At 38.2% G+C, this 27,524-nt stretch overlaps 1 pseudogene; it reads left to right on the top strand.

Annotated features, from left to right (window-relative positions):
• The first annotated feature begins 2,404 nt into the window (after positions 1-2,404).
• LOC101127411 (immunoglobulin J chain-like) lies at positions 2,405-25,640 on the top strand (annotated as a pseudogene).
• The last annotated feature ends 1,884 nt before the right edge of the window (positions 25,641-27,524 follow it).

Raw genomic sequence — 27,524 nt, 5'->3', positions numbered from 1 at the left:
ATATATCTGTTTTGGTACCAGTACCATGCTGTTTTGGTTACTGTAGCCTTGTAGTATAGTTTGAAGTCAGGTAGTGTGATGTCTCCAGCTTTGTTCTTTTGGCTTAGGATTGACTTGGTAATGTGGGCTCTTTTTTGATTCCTTATGAACTTTAAAGTAGTTTTTTCCAATTCTGTGAAGAAAGTCATTGGTAGCTTGATGGGGAAGAACATTCCACGCTCATGGATAGGAAGAATCAATATTGTGAAAATGGCCATACTGCCCAAGGTAATTTGTAGATTCAATGCCATCCCCATCAAGCTACCAATGACTTTCTTCACAGAATTGGATTTCTAGTACCATTTTTTTTAAATTTCCTTAAATTGAACCTCACTTTCTCTGATGCCTCCTTGATTAGCTTAATAACTGACCTTCTGAATTCTTTTTCAAGTAAATTAGAAATTTCTTCTTGGTTTGAATCCATTGCTGGTGAGCTAGTGTGATTTTGGCAGAGAGTTAAAGAACCTTGTTTTGTCATATTACCAGAACTGTTTTTCTGGTTCCTTCTCATTTGGGTAGGCTATGTCAGAGGGAAGATCTAGGGCCCAAGGCTGCTGTTGAGATTCTTTTATCCCATAGGGTGTTCCTCTGATGTAGTACTCTCCCCCTTTTCCTAGGGATGTGGCTTCTTAAGAGCCAAGCTGTAGTGACTGTTATCTCTTTTCTGGATCTAGTCACCCAGCAGGTCTATGAGGCTCCAGGATGGTACCAAGGGGTTGTCTGCACAGAGTTCTGTGATGTGAACCATCTGCAGCTCTCTCAGCCATGGATACCAGCTCCAGCACCTGCTCCAGTAGAGGTGGCAGGTGGGTGAAATGGACTCTGAGGGACCTTAATTTTGGTTGTTTTATGAACCATTTTTTGTGCTGGTTGGCCTCCTGCCAGGAGGTGGTGCTTTCAAGAGAGCCTCAGCTGTGGTAGTATGGGGAAGGCCAGGCAGTGGGCAGGGCCTTAGAACTCCTAAGAGTATATGCCCTTTGTCTTCAGCTACCAGAGTGGGTAGGGAAGGACCATGAGGTGGGGACAGGGATAGGCATGTCTGACCTCAGACTCTCCTTGAGGAGGTCTTGCTGCAGCTGCTGTGGGGGCTGGGGTGGGACAGGGGTGGTTCCAGGTAAATGGAGTTATGTTCCCAGGAAGATTATGGCTGCCTCCACTTTGTCATGAAGGTTGTCAGGGAAGTTGGGGAAAGCCAGCAGTCACAGGCCTTACCCAGCTCCCACACAACCGAAAAGGCCAGTCTCACTCCCACCATGCCCCACCCAATAGCACCAAATCTGTTTCCAGGCAGTGGGCGAACAGGTCTGAGAACTTGCCCCAGGTTACCAGCCTCCCAGCTGCAAAAGCAAGCAGGACTTTCATGCCTCCCCACCTGTGAAGTCTGCACACCAGTTCATGCCCTCCCCTGACTTCTGGCCAGGAGATTCGGCGTTCGGTTGGAATTGTTACAAAGTTCAGTTGGAGCTTTCCTGCTTCCTGTGGTCTTTTTCAGTACCTCTAGCAGCCCTCCCCAAGGACCCCTGTGAGACAAGTCCAAAATAGCTTCCCAGGGGACCGAGAGAGCACACAGGGCTTTTCCTGCTGCTTCCTCTACCCCTGTATTTTGCCCCGCCCTCTAAATTGACTCAGCTCCAGGTAAGGTCAGATCCTTCTCCTGTGATCTAGACCTTCAGGTTCCCCAGTGAGGGTGTGTGTTAGGGGGCAGATGGTCCCCCTTTCCCACTTCCGCAGCTTGGGCACTCACAGTATTTGGGCTGTCTCCCCGGTCCAACAGGAGCAATCCACTTCCTTCAGAGGACCTGTGTGTTATCTTGGCTTTCCTGGTTTATTCCTGCAGTAGTTCTGGAGCAAAAGTTCACAATGTGAGTCTACACACTGTTCTGTCTGTCTGAGTGGGAGCTGCAATCTAGCCCTGCCTCCCATCCACCATTTTTCAGCTTCTCCCGGGCACAACACTTGTTCTGGGGAATACCAAATGCCATGTCATGAGGACACTCAAGCAGCCTGTGAAGAGGTCCGTGTGATAAGGAACTGAGCCTTCTGACAATAGCCAGCTAGAAACTTAGTCACCCTGCCAACAGCCAGGGAAGTAAGCCATCTTTAAATCGGAACCTCTAGTTCCAGTCTGGCCTTCAGATGACTGCAACCCTGGCCAACATGTTGACTGTAACCTTGTGAGACTCCATATGCCAGAATCATCAAGTTAAGCCACTCTTGGGCTTCAAAAACAGCATGAGATAATAAATGTTTGTTGATTTTAGTTACTAACTTTTGGGATACTTTTTTATATAGCAATAGATAATGAAAACAGATTTTGGTGGCTATAAGTTGGGTGCTCTCACAGTACATGAATAAGAATGTGGGTATGGCTTTGAAAACTGGCGGTGGGAAAATTTTTAAGGACTTTGAGGAGATGGTTAGTGAAAGCCTAAAGTGCCTTAAATGGACTGTTAGTAGATTTTGAGGAGTCTTCTATCGAGGGCTTAAAGGAAAATTAGCAGTATTTTATTGAAAACTGAAGGAAAGGGAATTCTTGTTATGTAGTTGCAGAAGGTTTATCATCACTGTGACCTGTAGTTATGTAGAAATGTACCTAATGAGCTGAGTGAACTAGCAAGCTGCCATCTGGTTTCTTCTTGCTGCTTACAATACAGTGGAAATAATGAGGGGGAAAAAACTTGTCAAATCAAAGAGCTAGGACTTGCTATTTTGAAGTTTACCAGTCTCACCAGATCACAAATGATGCTAGAATTAAGAAGTGGTTTCCAAGCAAAGATGAAACAAACGGCGGGGCAAGAAAATCTTGGTCCAAATTTGAAGCACCAGGTGTGGCTTCTACCTTTATTCGAATTATTTCTGAAGACCTCAGAGAGGTCTATGGTGGTGCGTAAGAGGACCATTCAATGAAAAGGCCTTATAAAGAGCTTAACGACATGCTTCACTGAGGCATATCTCCCAATGGTAGTATTTCTAAGTTTAAAGGCTTTATCTCTCAGCCACCTGAGCAGAAGCTTAAAAGAGAAGGGGAAGGCCTATCCTGAGGAGATTCATGAGAATATCTTTTATCTAATGGAGTAAACCCTCATGAGATTCACAGAAAACTCAAGAGTTTTTAATAAAACTATGTTTTCAGAAATCTTCCAGCTTAGACTGAAAGGGACAGAGATAATATATAGTAAAAGAGATGTTGAATTCCCCAAAATTCTGGCATGAAACTGGATGAGAAACTATGCAGCTGCAAACATGGCTTACTTTTTTTTTTTTTTTTTTTTTTTAAAGATGGAGTTTCACTCTTTTACCCAGGCTAGAGTGCAGTGGCATGATCTCGGGTCACTGCAACCTCTGCCTTCTGGTTTCAAGTGATTCTCCTGCCTCAGCCTCCTGAGTAGCTGGGATTACAGGCACCCGCCACCACGCCTGGCTAATTTTTTTGTATTTTTAGTAGATACAGGGTTTCACCATGTTGCCCAGGTCTCGAACTCCTGACCTCATGATCTGCCCTCCTCGGCCTCCCAAAGTGCTGGATTACAGGCATCAGCCACCACGCCTGGGCCTATTCTTGAAAAAGGAGGATGACTCAGAGGGTGAAACCATGAGCCCAGAGGGTGTAGCCAAGAGCCAAGGAGAATGATTCCTAGGCGGGGGTAGAACTGAGCTCTGATCAAGGAATTTCCAATGTTTGCCTGGCTGAATTTGCAGAATTGCTATAGATGAATGACTCCTTGCCTCTCCAATCCCCTCTCTCCTTTAACAGATATTGCTTAGAGGTTGTCTTATACCTGTCCTGCTATAGTATGATTGGCATATTAGTTGGAAGATAACTTATCTCTTTAGTTCACAGGTTTTCAGGTCTAGGGAAGCTATGCTTGAGAAGCTGTACTAATAAAACCATGCCCAAGGAACCTCAAATGCACCTGAATTTAGACGACAGATGCTGAACTTCAGGTTGATGTTATAATGGTATAAAACATGTAATATCCCTGAGAGGGGAGGATGTATTTTGCATATGGAATAAATACTTTGTGATAAAGGGATTACCACTGTTTTTTTTTAAATATGTCCAAAAATTTTTGATACTGCTCCCTTCAAGAGGTATAGCCTAATTCCTTTCCCCTCAGCCTGAGCTGGACATAGCAATTTGCTTCTAATGAACACAAAAAAAGCAAAAGCAATGGTATGTAACTCCAGAGACAAGGTCATAAAAGGCACTGTAGCTTTTTTTCTTTGTCTTGGGTCACTGACTCTGGGGGAACCCAGCTGCCACGCCATGAGGATGCTCAAGCAGCCTTATAAAAATACCCATATGATGAAGAACTGAGACCTACTGCCAATCACCATCAAGGAAATGAGGCATCCATAGAAAGATCTTAGAAATGGCTCTACCAGCTCCAATTTAGCTGTCAGATGACTGCTACCCCAGTCAACACCTTGATTGCTACCTCATGAGAGACCCTAAGCTTGAACCATCCAGCTAAACTATTCATGGACTCTCCATCCTTAGAAACTGTGTGAGATAATAAATACTTGTAGTTTTAAACTATTAAGTTTTGAGGGTAATTTGTTACACAACAAAAGACAAATACTGGATTAGGGATAAATAAATGCTGTATGATCTGATAATGTAGAAATAAAAAAATCAAAAAGTGGAAAAATGGAGTCGGGAGAGGAAAAGAAGAAACACTTCATTGATTATCTCGAAGATGGGCATCAGAGAATATAATAAGCTGAAAAATCAAGTACTAAACACTGAATCATAAGTAAAAGATAAACACTTAGAAAGCCAATACCATTGGTTCAAACTGAATGAGAGGAGGGTGAAGAGAGATGAGAAAAGATTCTAATCAAATGAAACAATTAATTACTAAAATTGAAAATTAATTCATTGGAACTAAATTAGAGTACAAAATAAGCAGAAGAACCAAATTTCTCACTGATATGGTCAGAAAAATGTTATGAAGCTCAATTTTTTTTTGCCTAGATACAAGCCATGGATTCATGACCAAAAAATACGTTATTATTTTTTTCTCCTATAAATGTGACCAATTCGCTCCAGTTAATGATCTAATTATAACACAATGTCTCCTTTTAAAGAGAAGATATTTCAGTTATTTATGTGCTTTTCTGCTTGGTTAACACCATAATATAAAGAGTATATTAAATTTATCAGGATATTATACAGTCACTTTCATAGAAAGTGACTATATAGAAAGGCTATAGTTCCCTAGACTGTAGAAATAAAATAACCTAGAATGAAATAACCCATATGTATATTAAAATAAAATTTGTAAAAATGAAGCCTGCCAGATATGAGTAGAAATGATCTCATTGTAAAATCTTCAGGTTCTCATTTCTTGGAAAAGCCATAATTATAACCTTATCTTTTTAGAGACCAATTACTATATTCATGGTACTTTCTGAAAAAAATGCTTTGCTATTTTTATGACTTGCCAATCTGTATTTCCAACTCTAAGAATAGAAATCTACAACATAGCAATTTCCATAAATAAGAAGTCTGAAATAAATGACACTAGTCTATCAAAACAAAAGTATAAAACCTTTAAATTTTAGGTGAAATGTAAAGTAGAAAGCCTTTATTAGCATAAATAAGTTACTTAGATGATATCCTTCACATCTTTCCAAGTTATCAAATTAGATCATTAGAGCCTCCAAATTGGCAAGATAAAAGATGTCTGTACCACACAAAGTAAATTGGCCAACTTATCTAATGAGCTAATTCGTAGTACTACAAGGAAAAAGTATCTGATTTGCATTCTCAAAATATAAAGGTTTAAAAAATCTTGCCATTCTAAAAAGGACAACTATAAAAACTAATGTTCTTACTTTCAGTTTTTCTTACTAAACTAGACATTCACAATGTAAGCACTATTCTTGGAGTGTGTGTATGTGTGTGAAAGTGGAATGTGCAAGGAAGGTGTGTGGATGGGGAACATGGCAGCACCCCCATAACACACCGTTCTCTCATGCTTCTCATTCTGGAGAAACACCACCAGAATCCCATTCAGTCCTCCGATGAGACCGTTGTTCTAATACATCACCCCTGCAATCATTCAGAGAATACAACCAAAAGTCTTACACAACCTCCCTAGAACACACCTGATATTTGACTATCACTTCAAAGACAACAGACCATCTAATCACTCTTGAAAAGTTACACATATGTGCTTCAGTTACACATATGTGATAATTGCTTGAATTGACTCTTTTCCTCTAAAATGTTGACTTAGGAGAAAAGCACCTCTTTTTTATTATTACTATTATACTTTAAGTTTTAGGGTACATGTGCACAACGTGCAGGTTTGTTACATATGTATACATGTGCTATGTTGGTGTGCTGCACCCATTAACTCTTCATTTACATTAGGTATATCTCCTAATGCTGTCCCGCCCCCCTCCCTCCACCCCACAATAGTCCCTGGTGTGTGATGTTCCCCTTCCTGTGTCCATGTGTTCTCATTGTTCAATTCCCACCTATGAGTGAGAATATGCGGTGTTTGGTTTTTTGTCCTTGCGATAGTTTGCTGAGAATGATGGTTTCCAGCTTCATCCATGTCCCTAAAAGGACATGAACTCATCATTTTTTATGGCTGCATAGTATTCCATGGTGTATATGTGCCACATTTTCTTAATCCAGTCTATCATTGTTGGACATTTGGGTTGGTTCCAAGTCTTTGCTATTGTGAATAGTGCCACAATAAACATACGTGTGCATGTGTCTTTATAGCAGCAGGATTTATAATCCTTTGGGTATATGCCCAGTAATGGGATGGCTGGGTCAAATGGTATTTCTAGTTCTAGATCCCTGAGGAATTGCTACACCGACTTCCATGATGGTTGAACTAGTTTACAGTCCCACCAACAGTGTAAAAGTGTTCCCATTTCTCCACATCCTCTCCAGCACCTGTTGTTCCCTGACTTTTTAATGATTGCCATTCTAACTGGTGTGAGATGGTATCTCACTGTGGTTTTGCTTTGCATTTCTCTGATGGCCAGTGATGGTGAGCATTTTTTCATGTGTGTTTTGGCTGCATAATTGTCTTTTTTTAAGAAGTGTCTGTTCATATCCTTCATCCACTTTTTGATGAGGTTGTTTGTTTTTTTCTTGTAAATTTATTTGTGTTCATTGTAGATTCTGGATATTAGCCTTTTGTCAGATGAGTAGGTTGCAAAAATTTTCTCCGTTCTGTAGGTTGCCTGTTCACTCTGATGGTAGTTTCTTTTGCTGTGCAGAAGCTCCATAGTTTAATTAGATCCCATTTGTCAATTTTGGCTTTTGTTGCCATTGCTTTTGGTGTTTTAGACATGAAGTCCTTGCCCATGCCTATGTCCTGAATGGTATTGCCTAGGTTTTCTTCTAGGGTTTTTATGGTTTCAGGTCTGACTTGTAAGTCTTTAATCCATCTTGAATTAATTTTTGTATAAGGTGTAAGGAAGGGATCCAGTTTCAGCTTTCTAAATATGGCTAGCCAGTTTTCCCAGCACCATTTATTAAATAGGGAATCCTTTCCCCATTGCTTGTTTTTCTCAGGTTTGCCAAAGATCAGATAGTTGTAGATATGTGGCATTATTTCTGAGGGCTCTGTTCTGTTCCATTTGTCTATATCTCTGTTTTGGTACCAGTACCATGCTGTTTTGGTTACTGTAGCCTTGTAGTATAATTTGAAGTCACGTAGCGTGGTGTCTCCAGCTTTGTTCTTTTGGCTTAAGATTGACTTGACAATGTGGGCTCTTTTTTGGTTCCTTACGAACTTTAAAGTAGTTTTTTCCAATTCCGTGAACAAAGTCATTGGTAACTTGATGGGGATTGCATTGAATGTATAAATTACCTTGGGCAGTATGGCCATTTTCACAATATTGATTCTTCCTACCCATGAGCATGGAATGTTCTTCCATTTGTTTGTATCCTCTTTTATTTCATTCAGCAGTGGTTTGTAGTTCTCCTTGAAGAGGTCCTTCACATCCCTTGTAAGTTGGATTCCTAGGTATTTTATTCTCTTTGAAGCAATTGTGAATGGGAGTTCACTCATGATTTGGCTCTCTGTTTGTCTGTTATTGGTGTATAAGAATGCTTGTGATTTTTCTACATTGATTTTGTATCCTGAGACTTTGCTCAAGTTGCTTATCAGCTCAAGGAGATTTTGGGCTGAGATGATGGGGTTTTCTAGATATAAAATAATGTCATCTGCAAACAGGGACAATTTGATTTCCTCTTTTCCTAGTTGAATGTCCTTTATTCCCTTCTCCTGCCTGATTGCCCTGGCCAGAACTTCCAACACTATGTTGAATAGGAGTGGTGAGAGAGGGCATGTCATGCCAGTTTTCAAAGGGAATGCTTCCAGTTTTTGTCCATTCAGTATGATATTGGCTGTGGGTTTGTCATAGATAGCTCTTATTATTTTGAGATATGTCCCATCAATACCTAATTTATTGAGAGTTTTTAGCATGAAGCGTTGTTGAATTTTGTCAGAGGCCTTTTCTGCATCTATTGAGATAATCTTTTGTCTTTGGCTCTGTTTATATGCTGGATTACGTTTATTGATTTTCGTATGTTCAACCAGCCTTGCGTCACAAGGATGAAGCTCTCTTGATCATGGTGGATAAGCTTTTTGATGTGTTGCTGGATTCGGTTGGCCAGTATTTTATTGAGGACTTTTGCATCAATGTTCATCAAGGATATTGGTCTAAAATTCTCTTTTTTTGTTTGTGTCTGCCAAGCTTTGGTATCAGGATGATGTTGGCCTCATAAAATGAGTTAGGGAGTATTCCCTCTTTTTCTGTTGATTGGAATAGTTTCAGAAGGAATGGTACCAGCTCCTCCTTGTACCTCTGGTAGAATTCAGCTGTAAAAATTAGACGAATGGATACTAAAATAATCAATGCAGAGAAGTCCTTAAAGGACCTGATGGAGCTGAAAACCATGGCACGAGAACTACGTGATGAATGCACAAGCCTCAGTAACCGATGTGTTCAACTGGAAGAAAGGGTATCAGTGATGGAAGATCAAAGGAATGAAATGAAGTGTGAAGAGAAGTTTAGAGAAAAAGGAATAAAAAGAAACGAACAAATCCTCCAAGAAATATGGGACTATGTGAAAAGACCAAATCTACATCTAATTGGTGTACCTGAAAGTGATGGGGAGAATGGAACCAATTTGGAAAACACTCTGCAGGATATTATCCAGGAGAACTTCCCCAATCTGGCAAGGCAGGCCAACATTCAAATTCAGGAAATACAGAGAATGCCACAAAGATACTACTCGAGAAGAGCAACTCCAAGACACATAACTGTCAGATTCACCAAAGTTGAAATGAAGGAAAAAATGTTAAGGGCAGCCAGAGAGAAAGTTGGGTTACCCACAAAGGGAAGCCCGTCAGACTAACAACTGATATCTCGTCAGAAACTCTACAAGCCAGAAGAGAGTGGGGGCCAATATTCAACATTCTGAAAGAAAAGAATTTTCAACTCAGAATTTCATATCCAGCCAAACTAAGCTTCATAAGTGAAGGAGAAATAAAATACTTCACAGGCAAGCAAATGCTGACAGATTTTGTCACCACCAGGCCTGCCTTACGAGAGCTCCGGAAGGAAGCACTAAACATGGAAATGAACAACCGGTACCAGCCACTGCAAAAACATGCCAAATTGTAAAGACCATCAAGGCTAGGAAGAAACTGCATCAACTAAAGAGCAAAATAAACAGCTAACATCATAATGACAGGATCAAATTCACATATAACAATACTAACCTTAAATGTAAATGGGCTAAATGCTCCAACTAAAAGGCACAGACTTGAAAATTGGATAAAGAGTCAAGACCCATCAGTGTGCTGTATTCAGGAAACCCATCTCACATTCAGAGACACACATAGGCTCAAAATAAAGGGATGGAGGAAGATCTACCAAGCAAATGGAAAACAAAAAAAAAGCAGGGGTTGCAATCCTAGTCTCTGATAAAACAGACTTGAAACCAACAAAGATCAAAAGAGACAAAGAAGGCCATTACATGATGGTAAAGGGATCAATTCGACAAGAAGAACTAACTATCCTAAATACATATGCACCCAATACAGGAACACCGAGATTCATAAAGCAAGTCCTTAGTGACCTACAAAGTGACTTAGACCCCCACACAATAATAATGAGAGACTTTAACACCCCACAGTTAACATTAGACAGAGCAACGAGACAGAAAGTTAACAAGGATATCCAGGAATTGAACTCAGCTCTGCACCAAGAGGACCTAACAGACATCTACAGAACTCTCCGCCCCAAATCAACAGAATATACATTCTTTTCAGCACCACACCACACCTATTCCAAAATTGACCACATAGTTGGAAGTAAAGCACTCCTCAGCCAATGTAAAAAGAACAGAAATTATAACAAACTGTCTTTCAGACCACAGTGCAATTAAACTAGAACTCAGGACTAAGAAACTCACTCAAAACTGCTCAACTACATGGAAACTGAACAGCCTACTCCTGAATGGCTACTGGGTACATAACGAAATGAAGGCAGAAATAAAGATGTTCTTTGAAACCGACAAGAACAAAGACACAACATACCAGAATCTCTGGGGCACATTCAAAGCAGTGTGTAGAGGGAAATTTATAGCACTAAATGCCCACAAAAGAAAGCAGGAAAGATCTAAAATGGACACCCTAACATCACAATTAAAAGAACTAGAGAAGCAAGAGCAAACACATTCAAAAGCTAGCAGAAGGCAAGAAACAACTAAAATCAGAGCAGAACTGAAGGAAATAGAGACACAAAAAAACCTTCAAAAAATCAATGAACCCAGGAGCTGCTTTTTGAAAAGATCAACAAGATTGATAGACCGCTAGCAAGACTAATAAAGAAGAAAAAAGATAAGAATCAAATAGACACAATAAAAAATGACAAAGGGGATATCACCATCAATCCCACAGAAATACAACCTACCATCAGAGAATACTTTGAACACCTCTATGCAAATAAACTAGAAAATCAAGAAGAAATGGATAAATTCCTCCACACATACACTCTCCCAAGACTAAACCAGGAAGAAGTTGAATCTCTGAATAGACCAATAACAGGCTCTGAAATTGAGGCAATAATTAATAGCTTACCAACCAAAGGAAAAGCCCCTCTTATTCAAGGTTGACATAATCTGTCAGTCTTCCTACTGAGCAAATGAATAAAGACCTGGTGAACCAACTTGGAAACGGAGTCAGACAAGCGTTGAAGGAAAAATGATCTCTCAAAACTGACAGTGCCTCTGGTCATCTTTATCAAGATCCCTCCTTGCCAAAAATTGCCCTGCCAACTTCACTTTTTAAAAATGTTTAGCTCCTGAAATTCTTTATCCTCTCAACTTTTATATTTATTCAGAGAACAAATAGGACATCTTCAAGTAGACTGAAACTGAAATTGATTATCAAATTTCTTTTGGATTATCATTCTGGGTTTCTCTGTAATAGCAATGCTGACATTTTGGGCCAGACAATGCTTTGTTAAATGGGGCAGCCCTGTGCATGGTTAAATATTTAACAGCATCCCTGAACTCGACTCACTAGATGCTGACCTTGACAACCAAAAGCATCTTGAGACATTTCCAAATGTCCCTGAATAAATAAAGCCTCTCCCATTGAGAATCTTTAGATTTACATGTTTTGTTTTTCTTTTATGTTTGTAATAGATGTACAGAAGAAATAAGACTACATAAACACTCAAACTGAAAAAGAAAATTAAATCTCTTAAGGTAATAATAAAAGTACTTAGAAGCTCTTCCCAGGTCAAAAATAAGCCTCAGTCCAGAAAGTTGCTGAGAATAATGTTATGCTGGTTAATTTTATATGTCACATTGACTGGACCATGAGGTACCCACCTATTTGACCAGACTTTATTTTGGGTGTTTCTGTGAGGACATTTTTGGATGAGATTAGGATTTAAATTGGTTAAGTGAGTAAAGCAGATTGCTCTCCCTAATATGGCTGGGCCTCTTCCAGTTAGTTGAGGTCCTGAATAGAACAAGACTAACCCTCTCCTAAGAAAGAATTCTGCCTGCCTACCTACTTTTCAACTAGGACATTGACTTTTTCCTGACTTTGGACTAGCACTGAAACATTGGTTCTTCCTGGGTCTTGAGCCTGCCAGCCTTCAAGCCTTCATACTGGAGCTATACCATAAGCTCTCCTGGGTCTCCAGCTTGCCAACTCTCCCTGCAGATCTTGTAACTTTTCAGCCTTCATAATTGTAGAAGCCAATGTCATATATATACATATGTACAGTATATTATATATATACACATTCTTCTTGACCTATAATGGGGATATATCCCAATAAAACCATTGTAATTTGAAAATATTGTAAGTCAAAAATGCATTTAATAGATCTAACCTACCAAATATAATATCATAGCTTAGCTTAGCCTAGCCTACCTTAATGTGCTCAGAACACTTACATTATCCGACAGTTGGGGAAAATCATCTGGCAACACAGTGCTCTGTAGAGTATTGGTTATTTACTCTGGTGATCATGTGGTTGACTGGGAGCTATTGCTCACTGCCACTGCTCAATATTGTAAGAGAGTGCCATATCACATATCACTAGCTTAGGAAAATATCAAAATTAAAAAGTCAAAGTACAGTTTCTACTGAATACATATCAGTTTGCACCATGGTAAAATAAAAAAACCATAAGTAAAACCATAGTTAAGTAAAGAAAATGTAGTACATATACACCATGAAATACTATGCAACCACAAAAAAGAATGAGATCATGTTCTTTGCAGGAGCATGGGTGGAGTTAGAGGTCATTACCTTTAGCAAACTAATGCAGGAACAGAAAACCAAACACCACATGTTCTCACCTAATAAGTGAGAGCTAAATGATTAGAACACATGAACACAAAGAGGGGAACAACAGACACTGGGGCCTACTGGAGAGTAGAGGGTGTGAGGAAGGAGAGGAACAGAAAAAACAGTAATTGGGTACTCAGCTCAGTACCTGTGTGACAAAATAATCTGTACATCACACCCATGTGCCACAAGTTTACTTATATAACAAACCTGCACATGGACTCCTTAACCTAAAATAAAACTTAAAAAAAAGTTGGGGACCATCTGTATATGATTTTTTAATAATACTAAAGTTATCCTAAATAGTTATAAATGTATATATATCATATCTCCATAGTTATAAAAGTATAGTGTGTATACACACACACACACACACACACACAAAGACATAAATATATTTCGTATTGATTCTGTTTCTATGGAGAATCCTGACCAATACAATTGACCAGGTGTTTTGCAGGGAGAAATCAGGGAGGAGGAGAAAGGAAGACCTGGTTAGGCATCTTCACTCAAAGATAAAGTCTGGTACACAAATATATATTGAATTACACTGAGCTAGTCAGTGGCTCAATATATGAAAACCATAATTTGGCTCTCCCAAGTTTTACATTCAATATCCAAAAGGGAAAGTTAGTCTTTATACTCCAGCTACAAGCAGGGCTTATTTTCTTTTTCATAAGCCTTATGTGGCTATAGATTACTTTATTAACTTTCCTTGTCTGTGAAATAAAACAATCTAATCCCTTTAGTATAAGTTCTCTTTATCTCCTTTTTATAATTCCATTAACTTTGTAATAAAATCTCACTTCTGTTTCATGTCCAATTTGTGAATTCCAGCAGAATTTGCCTTCCCTTGCGGCACATTGTTAAAGATGAGAGTTATGTTTCCAGGATCCCATTCCTATATGTTTCAAGGTTAGAATTGGCCAAAAGAGCAGTTTGGCAGCTCTTGGAAGGTTGAAGTGAAATTCTTTATAGTCGGATAGGTTGGCACGCATTTGCAGATAGCCCCAGCAGGTCCCAGTTTATCCTTCATTTTACATCCAGTTCTTTTTTCTACCACTTACCTCATTGCCTGACAGTGGTCCTAGCCCAACACAGATGTTTGGCTGCAGACCCACACAGGGGGCAGCTGAAGTGAAGCAATGGCTTCCCATTCCTTCATCCCCTCCGTGAATGTCTCCCTTCCAAACCCCTTTGGTGGCTGTGACTGCTTTCCCAAATGCACTGTTAACAACTATTTTTCTGGCCCTCTAAGCCCTCTTCTGGACTTTTTTTTAACTAAATCCTTCCACAATTGTGTAGGTCTAAATCCTATTTTTAAAATTCCTCATTTTAAAACACTCACAGTGACTCTGTTCTCCTGATTGAAACCTGACAGATACATGCCCCACTTTGCCTATGTTGTATTTTGGAATATAGTATAACCCACAGAAATGGTGCTTTAAAGCCCAGTCAACAATAGGAGCCTCCTTGGACACAGCTTCACATGTGTTCAGTCAGTTCCCTCAGGTATTTTTTCCCTGGATTCCTCATTATTATGGACTGAATTGTTTCCATCTCTGATGTGGTTTGGCTCTGTGTCTCCACTTAAATCTCATCTTGAACTGTAATCCCCATGATTCAAGGGAGGGAGGTGATTGGATCATGAGGGTGGTGTCCCCCCATGCTGTTCTCATGATAATGAGTGAGTTCTCAAGAGATCTGATGGTTTTATAAGTGTTTGACATTTCCTCCTTCACACTCATACTCCTTGCTCTCCTGCCACCTTGTGAAGAAGGTGCCTGCTTCCCCTTCCGCCATGATTGTAAGTTTCCTGAGGCCTCCCCAGCCATGTGGAACTGTGAGTCAATTAAACTTCTTTTATTTACAAATTACGCAGTCTTAGGGAAATTCTTTATAGCAGTGGGAAAACGGACTAATACACCTTCCAAAAAGATATATTGAAATATTAACCCCCAATATCTCAAAATGTGATCTTGACAATTTCCAAGTAAGATCTTTGCAGATTTAACCAAGTTATTGATGAGGTCATTAGAGTAAGCCTTAATACAATATGATTGGTGTCCTTATAAAAAGTGGAAATTTGGACATAGACCCACACAGAGGGAAGAAAATATGAAGATACAGAAAGAAGAAATTCAAGTGACGGGAGTGATGCATTTATAATCTAAGGAATACCCGGAATTGCTAGAAAACACCTTAAAACTAGAAGAGGCAAGGGAAGATTCTCCCCCAGAGCCATGAGAGAAAGCATGGCCCTGATGACAACTTGATTGAGGATTTCTAACCTCCAGAACTGGAAAACACATTTCTGTTGTTTTATGCCACCTGGTTTTTGGTACTTCGTCAGAGCAGCCCTGGGAAACAGATGTCCGTCATACTGCCTCCATCCATGTGAGGCCATTGTGAGGTCACAGCTATGTTGAGCATAGCTGTCTTTTAGTCTGATCTCAGAAGAAGAAAACTATTTTCCTTTCTATTAACAATGGAATGGTTGCATCCATAATCCCCCATGGCACAATTGATTCTAGGTTATTAAATTTTATGATATGTTCCTGGGGGTACAATAAAAGGCAAGTCAACACAAGGAGTAATTTACAACCATTGTCCAGGCCAAGACCTATTCTAGATTCTTTACCAGAATCTTCACGACCCAGAGAAGCTTACTATTTTTTCCAGCAGCATCCCCTAACACACTCCATCTGTGAGAAAATGACCTTCACCTCACTTCAGTCTAAAACCCATCTCCTGAGCCTTGCCCTGACCTCTTACCAGAATGACTGAAAATTAAAATGTTTCTACTCTGCAGAAGAAACCACACTCCTATCAATTCAAAGCATGTGATCTATCCCTGTGACCTTAACAAAACAAACTTGTAAAATTGTAATAGTACATTTTTCAGTTTAGATTAGAAACAAATCTTGCAGTCCAGTCTTAGAATTTGTCTTCTGGTGATGATGTGAAAATGATCAGGATATAATAAAATGTAAAACCATGTTATTAGTCCATAATCATCGAGTTGAGATCCAGTAAAGACAGAAATTGAGAAGTCTGGTAGTTTTTATCATTAGGCCAGTGACCAATTCCAGAAAAAGTGACTCAATGACTGAGCAGTGTTCTTGACAGCTTCAGAGTCAGGGGGAAGAATTTGAATCCTGGGGCCCTTCTTTTTTTGTGATTGGGACCCTGAAAGACTGCACTGCTGGAATAAAGGTGCACCAGAAGTATCAGCCCTCACAAAAAAATGCATCCCAGCTTACACCATCTATGTGATTCAAAAAATTTTAATTCATTAAACTGGCTTTAGGAAATCTCAGATACAGTCAATCCTCATTATCCAAGGATTTTATATTTGCAAATTTGCCTACTCACTAAAATTTATTTTTAACCATAAAATCAATGCTCACAGCACCTTTATAGTCATTCACAGATGTACACAGAATCACCCAACATGTGCTTTCCCAACTGAGGTTAAACAACAAAATGCTCAGCCTTCTCATTCAATGCCACACAGTAAACAAGTGTCATTTTTGCAGTGTCTTTAGTGCCGTGTTTTCACGTTTCGTGGTTTTTGATGGTGATTTTGTTACTTTAAATGGCTCCCAAGGGTAGTGCTGAAGTGCTGCCTAGCGTTCCTAAGCACACAAAGGCTATGTTGTGCCTTATAGAGAAAATGTGTGTGTTAGATGAGCTTCCTTTAGGCATGAGTTCGAGTGCTGTTGGCTGTGAATTCAATGTTAATGAGTCAACAATATGGTACATTCAGAAAAAGAAAGAAAAATCACCGGTCTGTACATGGCCATTTAAAAAAGTGCTGATGTAATATCTATATTGTATAATGAAGCTATGGAAAAGATGGAAAATGGCTACTTGTGGGTTCGTGAGATAATGACTTAAAAAGAAGCATAGTGGATGTTTTTGTAGGCTGAAAGCTAAAGAAATTTACAGTCGTATTACTCAGGGTTTATGAAAATATTAAACCCCTGTAGCTAGTGCTGGTTGGCTTGAAGTTTTTAAAAGGCAATACACCTAAAGAATGTTAAAGTTTCAGGCAAGGCACGTTTTGCAAATCAGGAAGTTACAGAAGAATTTTTAAAATACCTGCTTAGTGTTATAGGAAAACGGATATGTGGAAGATCTGGTTTTCAATACTGATGAGACTGGCTTGTTTTATCAGGATGTTGGCAAATGAACCTATAATAGCACAAATAGCCTCCAAAGCTCCTGGCTTTTTTTTTCAAATATAATGTCTGGCACATAATCAAAGATAATACACAGGGGAGTTAAGAGTTAATGAAGAAAAGCAGGAAAAAATAGATAATACAAAGAGAACAAAGGTCTTCAAATACTGGAATTATCAAACACAGACTTTTAAATAATTATGCTTATGTTCAAGGAGATAAAATAATGTCTTCAAAGAGATTTTAAAAATGGTTGCAAATATAGTAAAGATGAGGGAACTATAGACAATTTGTATAGCATATGTAAAAAAGTACCATATGGAAAATCTAAAACAAAGAAAATATGTGAAATCAAGAACTCGGTGGATGGGTTTAACATCTACGTTTCCATCTACTCCAACGTAGCAAAATTAGGAAAAAAGAAAGAAAAGGTAAAAACATTAAAAGCAAAAAAAAAAAAAAAAAAGAAAGACATTACCTTCAAAGAAGCAAAAGCCAAAATGACTTCTAATTTCTCAACAAGAACAGTGAAAGTCAAAAAATAATGGAGTAAATTTTTAACGTGGTGAAAAAATACTGTTAATCTAGAAATCTATAATAAATGAATTTCTAGATATCTAATATACATCACGAGGACTATAGTTAATATTGCATTGTATGCTGGAAATTTGCTAAAAGGATATATTTTAGGTGCTCTTACCACAAAAAACTGTACTTGTGCCTGAAGGATATGTTAATTGGCTTGGCTGCCATAATCATTTCAGTATTGAAATGTACGTGTATATAAAAACATCATGTTGTACATGGGGACTACAGTTAATAACAATGTATTATAAATGAAAGAAGTCAATCTGCAAAAGCTACATACTGTTTGATGCCAACTATACAACATTCTGGAAAATGCAAAACTATGGAGACATTAAAAACATTAGTGGTTGCCAGGGTTTATAGAAGGGAAGGATGAATAGATGAGGCATAGAGAATTTTTATAGCAGTGAAACTACTTTATATGATACTACAATGGTGGATACATGTCATTTTACATTTTTCCAATTAATCTGGTCACAGTTTGGACACAGCTTCACATGTGTTCAATCAGTTCCCTCAGGCATGTACAACACCAAGGGTGACCCCTAACGTGAACTATGGGCTTTGGATGATGATGATGTGTCAATGTAGGCTCATCAATTGTAAAAAATGTCCCACTCTGGTGGAGGATGTTGATAACGGGGGATGTTATACATGTTTCGGGGAAGAGGCATATGGGAAATCTCTATACCTTCTGCCCAAATTTACTGTGAACCTAAACTGCTCTAAAAATAGTCTATTGAAAAATCATGTTGTTTACCTTAAATATATACATTAAATTTTTAAAAATTAAGCCATGCATACAAGAACAATAATTAAATTTTATTTTCAAGAATTAAGATAAAAATGAAGACATTTTCAGATAAATGGAAACTAAGATGATTTGTTGCTAGCAGATTCATGGTAAATGAAAGAAAGAGTATTCTTTAGGCAAAATGATAACAATCTAGTAAAAAAAAGAAGAGCTACAACAAAGAATAAATGAAATTAAAATAGTAAATATGTGGGTATACCCAAATGAATAATGACTGTCTAAAATTTTTTAATGTCTTGAGAGGTTTAAAATATAAAGAGAATTAAAATAACATGGCAATAGGATTGAAGACAGAAAGAGATTACATGGGGTTAAAGCAGTCTAAACTTCTTGACTGGCTAGGAGAGAGTATAAACATCAATTTAGAAGAGAAGTGTAGATGCATTGCTTTTTTAAGAAATCAAAAAATGAAAACAATCCACATTTGCATTAGTACTAAAGTAGATTAAATTATGGTATTCCCTACAATGTAATACTATTAGCAATGAAAGTAAGTTAACTGCAGCCTCTTGCAACAAACTTCATGTTAAGAGAAAGAAACCAGACTCAAAGAATACAAGCCTATGTAGAGAAATAGGAACGCTTTTACACTGTTGGTGGGAGTGTAAATAAATTCAACCATTGTGGAAAACAGAACAGTGTGGTGATTCCTCAAGGATCTAGAACCAGAAATACCATTTGACACAGCAGTTTCATTACTGGGTATATACTCAAAGGATTACAAATCATTCTATAAAGAAACATGCACACATATGTTTATTGCAGCACTATTTACTATAGCAAATGCCCATCAATGATAGACTGGATGAAGAAAATCTGGCACACATATCCCATAGAATACTATGTAGCCATAAAAAAGAATGAGTTCATGTTTTTTGCAGGGACATGGATGAACCTAGAAGCTATCATTCTCAGCAAACTAACACAGGGACAGAAAACCAAGCACCGCATGTTCTTACTTATAAGTGGGAGTTGAACAATGAGAACACATGACATAGAGAGGGAAACATCACACACTGGGGCCTGTCAGGGGGTAAGGGTCAAGGGGAGGGGGAGGATTTTATGCTACTGTATGCTACTTTGCCCAGATTCAACAATTGTCAAGAATTTGAAAATGGCTGTGTTTTGAAATTCCTTCCTTTATAACAACATTTTTTTTTCTTTTTTTGAGACAGAGTCTTGCTCTGTTGCCCAAGCTGGAGTGAAGCCGCACAAACACCTCTCACTGCAGCCTTGACTTCCTGGGCTCAAGTGATCCTCCTGCTTTAGTTCCCCTTGTAGCTAGGACCACAGCCATGCACCACCATGCACAGCTAATTTTTAAAAAAACTTCTGTAAAGACAGGGTCACTCTATGTTGCCCACGCTGATCTCAAACTCTTGGGTTCGAATGATCCCAATCATTTGGGATACCCCATAAGGTATCCCTAATACCTAATGATCCCATTAGGTATTAGGGCAAATACCTAATGCATGGGGTGCTTAAAACCTAGATGATGGGTTGATAGGTGCAGCAAATCACCATGGCACATGTATACCTATGTAACAAAACTGCACGTTCTGCACATGTATCCCAGAACTTAAAATAAAATTTTTAAAAAAGAATACAAGCCTAATGAGGAGAGTATTCTCTCCTCATTACATTTGTGATTACATTCCGAAATGTAATCACAAGTGTCTTTATTGGAGAGAGCTTTGATACATAAATAGGCAGTGTGATGATGAACCAAGAGATTGGAGTAGTTATTAAGAGGAAGGAGTCACCAGCCAAGGAAAGTAGGTGGCCTCCAGAAGCTAGAAAAGACTAGAAACTAATTCCTCTCTCCTCCAATTCTCCTCCTAGAGCCTCTGAAAGCAACCAGCCCTGCTAATACCTTGACTGTAGTCCAGTGAAACTGATTTCAGATTTCTGACCTCCAGAATTGTAAGAGAATAAATCTGTGTTGCCTTAAGCCTCCTAGTTTGTGATAATTTGTTTCAACAGTCATAGGAAATTAATACTGATTCTATTACTTTTTAACTTTTGCTAATTTAATAAAATTAAATTATCTCCTTACTTTAATTATTATTGCTAGTATCAGAAAGTTTGGACATCTTTTCTTATGTGTTTTTGTTTGTTTGTTTGTTTTCTCATTAGTGCTTTTACTATGAATTGTCTCTTTATATCTCTAGCCCAATTTTGCTATTGAATATTATGACTTAAATATGTCTCTTGATTTTCTCTTCCCATTTTTCTCAAAAAAGTATTTGACTCTGAATCTTTTGAGTGTTTGGGGTCCCTTTACTCATGATAGATATCCCTGAAGCTAATGTCTTGTCTGAATTTTTGAGAGACACTGGTTATAAATTGCCCATTGCTGACAACTGCATTTTTGCAAAACCCACAGACTAATAATTTACCTCCCTAGTATTAACATGCCTCAACCAGCCCTATGCCTACAGTTTGGTGGACCTATTGTTCTGACACATGGCCAGCACACACACATACACAGACACACACACACACACATACACAATGGAATTCATCACTGTGTCCTTTAAAAAAGAAAGAAGTATGACCATAATTGCTCTGAAACATTCACCCTGAGATATTTTACAGGGCACTGCAATCTATCCCTCAACTTTTAGAGTTTATAGAGCCCTGCCTTTTCTGCCCAAGTCTACCATTGGCTCCTAGCTATGTCATGAATGCTGCTACCCCACACTGAACTCTTATTTAAGTCATGGTTCTCACCATAGACCAAGTGTATCATTTCTGTGGCTTTTAAAACAAACATGCCACAGCCCCATCCTGGACCTACCCAATCACACAGTGCACATTTACCCAGCTCTGTAGGTGATCTGTATGTGTACTCCTAATAATGATATGATCATACTCCTCCTTCTGACCACTCTAGTTCTCCCTGTTCCCAGTAACCTTTTGTGGCACAGGTGCTTGTGGCTTTCCTGTCAGATAAACTCCCTGCCCACATATGGGAACTGAACATATTAGACAATCATCCATAGACACATACTTTGTGTACCATAACCTATACATCTGACTTGAGTTTCCTCTGGAATCTGAAACCGTTCTGTGCTCCTACCTCTACCCTTTCAAGTTCCCAAACACTTCTATCCCTACTGTTCAGTCCCACTCCAAGATGGAGGTTCTGGCCTCTCTCCATATGCTCCAAACCACTGCAGATAACCTTGTCATGTCAAGTTCTATGCTAGTATGACTTTTACCTGCTTTGGGGGTTGTTAGTAGGAAAAAATATGGTAATGAATATGAAACTGTGTAAACTTAGGGTATGATTATTTATCAAGTTAGTTGAAATGGAAGTGAATTGACACTTGAATGTGGTTTAGAATAGTATCTATGGCTCCGATTATAATTCATTTCAGAATCTGGCATATATTCCTATATTTGTCATTAATGAAATGAGATATTATATCAAAAGGAATTATATCAAACCCTCAATAAAATCTGACTGATGTCAGATGAAAGCCTTTCTATTGAATTTTACTTAAATAAAATAAAGATCTGTGTTTTACTGACTTTGCTCCAAATCAATCAAGTTATCAAGACATAAAATATTCCAAGCACAAATTAATACCGCATAAGAGAGGCAGTTAAAAAGGTAATCTGCATATATAATCAATAGAGAACACCCTAGGCAGTATTTTTATAGTTTCAGAAGCATTCAAAGTAATTTTTACCTTCATCCAGCATTTCCAAGGGTCTGAAGTGAAGCTTTTATTCCAAGGTACATTAAAGAAAATAACCTAAAAGTGAATAATTTTCTCAAATAATATGAAATACGGTATTCTTAATTCTCAATTCACCATGAGTTAATATACAAAACTACTGGAATATCCAATATATAAGATTAATGGTACTCTACTCTGTCTTGATGATTACAAAATTATTCCAAATTTGGGTTTCGTATGACTGTGTCTCACAAACTAAAATAAGATGTACTTCATAGGAGACCTGGTACACTACATGCTCATGTACGTTTGTGTGCGAGAGAGGGAGAGACAGAGACAGAGAGACAGAGACAGAAAGGGAGATAAAAGGAAGAAAGAGAGAATTGCTCAATATCCCTTTTGAGAAACTATCCTTCATTCATTCTGGATCTCCATTTCTGAAGTCTCCTGTGCCACACAAAACTTTATTAAATTTGTTATGCTTTCCTCTTGTTAATCTACCTTTCATTATAGGAGTGTCAGCTGCAAACCTTGTGATAGGTAAGGAAGAGATATTACTTTTTCCCTCCTACAAATGCAAACATCCCACTCGGACACACACTTCACGAGGACATTGGGCCACACCCATCCACACATGGTGTTACCATATTCCATTCAATTTCACATCACTTTCCCACCAGCACTTTACAAAAACTCACAAGGTGCAATCCTTCTAACTACCAAGGACACTAAAGGGGCCCCCAACCTCCCTCTCTTTAATTTCCTCATTTCCTCTCAGCCTATTTTGCATTTTCCCTCTGTGTTCACCTTCCTTTTTCTCTCTTCATCTCTCTTTTGTTCTCTTCCTCTTGCCTGTAGAGTGGTGGACTTGGGAGCCAGGTAGACCAGCCTGGTGGGAGTGAAGACACCTGGTTCCACAAATAAATTTCCGATAAGGTCATGCTGTATTTATCATTGAATTCATTCATTTCTTGCTATTTAATGTCTAAAACTGTGCTACCATTTTTATAAGAGCCCTGATTTTTAATTAGATTAGTATCTGGTTTTTGTGTGTGTCAGAAAAGTTTCCAAGCACTATATTCCTAAACTCATTTTCTTATAAACCCTGTATTTTTAAAAGCACTGTTTTGCATAGCTCAGTGCTTTTTAGGAACTCATCTGTGCCTTCACAGCAGAAGTGACTGTACTCCTCCCAGAGTATTTTCTTCATAGCTTCTTCGGATACTTCCTATACTTTAGAAACTTCTCCAGATTTTTAAATAAACCTCAACCAAAACAACATATTGCAATAGTGTAAATGTAGAAGCAGAAATGAGACTCTACTATCATCTATGAATAAGCCAGATAAGAAAAGGATCTGTGAAAATGTACAATGCCACCATTCTCACTACAATTTTTTGTTTTGTAATATACAATTATTTTTCCGAAAAATATGTTATACATATTAAACTGCAATAAATGTATTATTGTTAATTTTATTGCTATAAGAACACATGATATCTACCTTCTTAACAGATTTTTAGGTGCACAGTGCAATATTGTTAATTGCAGACATAATGTACAGCAGTTCTCTAGAATTTATCTTGCATAACTGAAATTGTACTGTTTTTTTCTGAATAATTATATATTGAATTAATATATCAATGTATTATTTTAATACTTAAATACTTATTTTAGTCTATTCAGGCTATTATAACAAAAGTACCATAATCTGTGTGGCTTATTAACAACAAAAATTTATTTCTCACATTTTTAGGGTATAGGAAGTCCACCATAAAGCTCCAGCAGATTCGACATCTGGTAGATGGTACCTTCTCTCTGTGTCCTTAAAGACGGAAGGGGCAAATCATCTCCTTTATGCCTTTTTTATAAGAGAACTAATCCCATTACTGAAGGCTCTGCCCTCATGACCTAATGACCTCCTAAAGACCCCACCTGTTAATAGTATAACATTGTGGATTAGGTTTCTTCAAATAAATTTTTGTGGTGTTATAAATATTCAGATCACAGAAATATTTTTAATATTTCTCATTTAATTACTAGTAGGATAAATAGCGGTAGATATAACCACATAAAGAAAAGCTCTCTAGGGCCCTGGGTAATTTAAGAGTAAAAGGAGGTCCTGACATTCAACAGTTTAAGATCAGTAGGTTTAGAAAAGCACATATGTATGAGCCTTTTGATTATGAAAGACAATTTCCAGGTTGAAAGTATCTAAATAGTTCTATATGCAAAAACAATATGAAGATTTGTTTTTCCAACTTATGAGGGAAAAGAAAAGTCAGTTCCTAAACTTGGGGCATTATGGAGAGTTTTTCTTGGCATTTTGGGTAGAAATAAACAAGGAGCAGGAGCAGCATGGGCAAATGATGAAATGTTGGGAAGAGGGCTAGGAGAGGCTTGCAGAAAGAAATGAAAGTTTAAGCTCACAGGTGATGATAAGCAATTGCAGCGCCTCCAGATCCACTCCCCAAATTCCACCAAGACAGGAGAATTGTATCGCTTCTGCCACAAAATGCAAAAGAGGGACACAAACTATTTAATTAAATATTACAATCATGTTGAGCTCAGAAAGCTAAGGAGTTTGGGACCACTCTGGTAACATTAAAAATTTAGTATGCATCAGATATTTATCTTAGGTCACTGACAACTCCTTCATTCCTTCCTTCTCCTATTTTAGATGTGAAACCAACCCACTTCCCACATGACACCAAGGATTCAAAACTGAGAGGAAAAGACAAAAGCCTTCATGTTTGCTTATGTATTTAAATGTTGGTTCTACTTTGCTAATGGGCCCTTACCTTTCCTGGGTCAAAAAAATAAAATAAAACAAGGCAGCAGGCCCTCTTTCTGCAAATGGAATTATTCTTGACTTACTTCCTTGTCCTTTATTCTTTCTGAAATGTGTTTAGTTATAATTCTATATTAAACCTTGGAGGAAGTGTCTGATTCATTTTAGAATTTGGGTTTTCAAGAGAACTGAAGTCAAGATAAAGAACTATCTTCTTTTCCGGACAGTCCAGGCCATTTTTGTTAAGGCTGTTCTTGTGACACCAAGATGAAGATGAGAGGATCATTCTTGTTGATGACAAATATAAGTGGGCCCAGGTTATTTTCACCATCATCTCTTCTACCAAAGATCCTAATGAGGGCATTGTGGAGAGAAACATCCAAATTGCTGTTCTCCTGGACAACAAGAAGAATATCTCTGATCCCATCTCAAGGTTGAGAACCAAATTTGTGTACCATTTGTCGTACCTCTGTAAAAAATGTGATCCTACATAAGTGGAACTGGATAATTAGAGTTCCTGCTACCCAGAGCAATATCCATGACGAAGACAGTGTTACAGAGATATGCCACACTGATGTCAGAAACAAGTGCTACACAACTATGGTCCTGCTTATATACGGTGGTGAGACCAAAATGGTGAAAATAGGCTTGACCCCAGGTTCCTGCTATCCTGACTAATTTGTCATTGCTGACTGCACAACTCTTTATCTTGAGAGGCTCTCCATTTTGATCCAGAAAGTTAATATATTTACTACCGGTGAATTTGAAACCTGGATTTTGTTTTAGATGATGTAAAACTAATGCCCCCCCAAAAATAATTGAAATAGTAACATTATTGTCTTTATTAGGTAATTACTTCTCAACTATATGGTCACGCCGTATTAAAATCTGTCATTTATCATGCTTGCCTGAAGAGGTATGCTCCCTTAAGAATACAGTTTCTAGCATTAAAAAAATAGACAATGGGAGAAAATAAAACTCAAGGAGTAAAATCAGGAGGCATAACAAAATGTTGCCCTTTCTCTGCCTTTGCCTTGGAGAGCCAGAGCTTTTTAATTTTCCATACTATTCTCTCTTTAAAAAGTTTCACTGTATAGAGAACATACATGTGTAAACATAGGTCGATTATATGTCTTCACGAGAAAAATAATAATTGAAAAACATGTTTTTGGGCCGGGCACGATGGCTCAATCCTATAATCCCAGCACTCTGGGAGACCGAGGCAGGCAGATCACTGAAGGCCAGGAGCTTCAGACCAGTCTGGCCAACATGGCAAAACCTCATCTCTACTAAAAATACAAAAATAAGCCAGGCATGGTGGTGCACACTTATGATCCCAGCTACTCAGAAGGCGGAGGCACAAGAATCACTTGAACCCCGGGGGCAGAGTTTGCAGTAAGCCCAGATTCTGCCACTACACTCCAGCCTGGGCAACAGAGATCCTGTCTCAAAAACAAAACAAACAAAAAACAACAACAACAAAAACATGTTTTGGAACTATTTATAAAAATAATTTAAAATGAAATCTCTACTATTTATGAAACCCATTAGCTGAATAATTAAATGCACAATTAAAAAATGTATTTTGACATAACACTAGACTTGAAAGCAGATGATACGGATTTTCATCTTTTTTTGATAATCCGGTTAGCGTAAGAAATTCCCATTGGAAACCATCTATGTTGTAAATGAATCTAATGAAATATGTATGCCAAAATACTTATTCTCTAGCACAGTTTGAACAATTAACTAGATTCATAAGCATAAAAAAGAATAACACTTCTATGCAGATGCTCATAGTAAATAGAAGTCAAGGAAATTATTTTCACATAGAACATTGGTCAAGTTGTATAATTTCCATTTTGGAAGGGAGGACTAAGTATTGTTACAGAAAATTAAATTATCAATTTCAAACTCACTAATTAATATTAAATCATATTATATTTAAAGATGTTTTGAACTTGTTAGATTTTTAAAATACATATTAAGTATTTTTAAAATATATTTAATTACGTTTACGTTAAGAGGCAACATTTTTTCTGAAGGCACCGTGAGGGCAAAGGAGCCACCTTCCACCCTTTCTCCTTGTAGAAGACCATGGGAATAGAATAATAAACATGCTCCACATCTGGGTACACCTATTGTCTTTCCAGAACAGTCTATCAACTCAGGTTTACTCTTCTAAGAAGGCATTGTCAAAATTATGTAGCACTCCGTCCGGGCGCGGTGGCTCACGCCTGTAATCCCAACACTTTGGGAGGCCGAGGCGGACTGATCACGAGGTCAGGAGATCGAGACCACCCTGGCTAACACGGTGAAATCCCGTCTGTACCAAAAATACAAAAAAAAAAAAAAAAAAAAAAAAAAAAAAAAAAAAGCCGGGCATGGTTGCAGGCGCTGTAGTCCCAGCTACTCCAGAGGCTGAGGCAGGAGAATGGCGTGAACCCGGGAGGCGCAGCTTGCAGTGAGCCGAGATCGTGCCACTGCACTCCAGCCTGGGCGACAGAGCAAGACCCCGTCTCAAAAAAAAAAAAAAAAAAAAAAAATTATGTAGCACTCCAG

Source organism: Gorilla gorilla, chromosome 7 (assembly GCF_029281585.2).
Source record: "Gorilla gorilla gorilla isolate KB3781 chromosome 7, NHGRI_mGorGor1-v2.1_pri, whole genome shotgun sequence".
In the NCBI taxonomy this organism is placed as follows: domain Eukaryota; kingdom Metazoa; phylum Chordata; class Mammalia; order Primates; family Hominidae; genus Gorilla; species Gorilla gorilla.
The sequence above is the reverse complement of the archived record's forward strand: the minus strand, read 5'-3'. Positions and strand labels throughout refer to the sequence as shown.